Genomic DNA, 2,853 nt, shown 5'->3' with positions numbered 1-2,853 from the left:
ATAAATCAATTCTTTTTATCGACAAAGATTTCAGATAATTTCATCATCTCCATATTATTCGATGTAGAGAGATTTAAATTAGTTTGGTGAAAAAATTCAACTTGAAGGCCAAGGTATGTGGCTCGAAGGGTTAGTACACCAAGTCATGAAGATAACATGATTTTAGAGAATTTTCATAGGCCAATAGTGGCTAAAATCGAAAAACAACCTCTTCTCTCAAAAGAGGTTAAAAATTTATCACAAAATGGAGGTGAAAATACACATGGGGGCATGGTTTTTTGCCAAACATGGCAAAGAGTGACAAGCCATTAATGGCTAAAAAAGAAAACCAACCCCTTTGACAAAAAATGGTGAAAATCTATCACAAAATGATGGTGAAGATTTACTTTGGGGGGGGGAGAGGGGCATGATTTTAAGCCAAACATGGCTGAAAATCATGAACAACCCACATTTGTTGAATTTTAAAGTTTTGACATTGTTAATTTTCTCAGAAGTTTTGATTTTCTAAAACTATTTGATATTATGGTTTCTGTTACCCAACGACCACCATGGGTTTGTGGTTCACATCAAAAATTGATTTTGATAAATTGGTTAACAAAAATAATACCTAATTCTTGTAAGTTTAATGGAATAAAAAATTACCATATAAAACAACCCAGGCCAACCAATAATGGCCAATGACCAATTATTTATACTTTGCATGAAGGCCAACTTAATGGCCAGTTGTTTAATGTCGACACATCGGCAGAAGGCTATTTAAGGGCTAATGGCCAATTGATTAGACTTTGCATGAAACGACAAATGAAAGAGAAAAAAAAAGTATATATATATTTTTTTGTTGATTATAGCCAAAACTAGTCTATGGATTTTAGTAAATGTAGATTTTCCAAATTTTGTCCTTTATATCATTTAAGGCAAGATTTATTGTTACCCTAAATGAGGGGGGGGGGGGGGGGAATTTCACAAAGAAGAAATCTTTTCTGGGTTTTCAAAAAAATGTTTCTAACCTATTAATGTGTGAAAGAAAAAAAATCAGCCCTTTGTTGCAACTCATAGTTCAGAGAGTGATGCAAATAATGTGGTTAAAAGGTGTGAATTTATGCCAACTATGGCTGAAAATTATGAACAATCAATCCATGATGAATTTAATGTTTTTGACATTGATCAAAAGGTTGAATTTTTCAGAATTTTTGAGCCATGCAAAACTTTGGTGAATTGAATAAAGATCCAACATTGTTTGAATAATATAAGACCGAAGAGCAAAGTTCTATTGTGGAAGGTGGTTCTCATTAACCATTTGAAGATCATATACTTGAAATATTGCCAATTTGCTCTATCGAAATAATGTACCTCACTTGGATCGAGTTGTGATTTTGCCAATTATGTGGCATATCATTATTAATAATGTGGTGTTTGATCAGCAGATTTCTTGGTCCTAAGCATATATATTATAGATATTTGTTTGTTGAAAGGGTTGCTGCCAATTTAATTTTTTATACAACTCTTTAAGAATTCAAGACTTCTCATTCTTAAAGAGTTGGAGGGCAATGTTTGCACCCATTTTCATAAATTTCTTACCAACAGGTGGTCAAGTCAATTAAGGAAACGTGGCTAAGTCCAGGTTTGATAGTTTGCATCAGAAAACAAGGGTCATCAAGGTTTGTGCCCATGGGTTAACATTGGGTGGTGGAGCAGTTACTGGCAGTGATCATGGACTTAGTGTGCAGTCCTTCAAGAGGAAGCATGAAACAAAGTGGGAGTCTTTCTCTGTCGAGGGAAGGTTAGAAGGGCTTGTAGGCATGTGATAACTTGAAGAAGGGGTAGTTCGACAGACCAAAGTGAAGGTCTAATGTGATTAGAAGACCTAGAAGCTAGGAAGCAGTTGTAGTAGTTGCACAATAGCAGTTGTAGATTGAGGAGATCATGGGGGCGTGAAAAAGAAGAAGTATAAAGGACATAAATTTGCAAAGAGAGAGGACATCAACAAAACATCAAACTCATGAGAATTCTTTATCTAGGAGTAGTCTATCTTAACTTAGGAGTAGATTACCTTAATTTAGGAGTAGCTTTTAGCAATTAGTTTCGGTTCTTGTAACCTTTTTTATTCATGTCGATTGTGTAACAAAGATTGTGCTTGTTGTTTGATTAATACAACTGAGTAACAAGTTTCAATTTTATTACCAATTTTTAGTGTGTTTGTATTTGTTTATTCACATTACAACCTCCAAAGAAGTCATTGAATCTGTCAAGGCATAAGACACCTACCACAGTTGTTTGATCTGTTTGTTGTTTGTAAAATTTTGGTTTCTCTGTCGAATCTTCTCTGTCAATTTGACCCACACCAGATTTTTGCTAATAGCTAGGCTAGGTGACCTTTAATCGAATCGTCTTAGGAAAAAGGCCCGGGTTGCCACCTCGAGGATGCCTATTGGTTCGATATTGGATCCAACAAGTTTATTGCCTTGAGAACTTTGTGACATGTCACTTGTTATTTTTGGTGCCCATATTATAATGATGATCATGTCATTATCTATTTTAAGTGGAGAATCTCTTTTGTTGTGTTCTTGAGAGACATTGATATTTTTATCTAAATTGTGGAATCTTGTTTTTGAAATGGATTGTCTTTATCAAAACGGTATGTCAATCTAGTTTCTATTATATATATCATATTTTGGAATGGAACTCTATTTTCATAATTGTATTTTACTATCCATGCTTCTACTCACTGAGCTATCAACTGACTTAATTGTTAAACATTTTCAGGTGGGAGAAGGACTTAGAGTGGACTCATGGTTAATAGGGGCTTTATCTTATTGACCTGTAGAACATTCATTTATTTTGTTTTAGCTTGTT

The sequence above is a fragment of the Camellia sinensis genome, chromosome 5 (genome assembly GCF_055761805.1).
Source record: "Camellia sinensis isolate YWXY chromosome 5, ASM5576180v1, whole genome shotgun sequence".
Taxonomy (NCBI): Eukaryota; Viridiplantae; Streptophyta; class Magnoliopsida; order Ericales; family Theaceae; genus Camellia; species Camellia sinensis.
Note: the sequence above shows the minus strand (reverse complement) of the source record.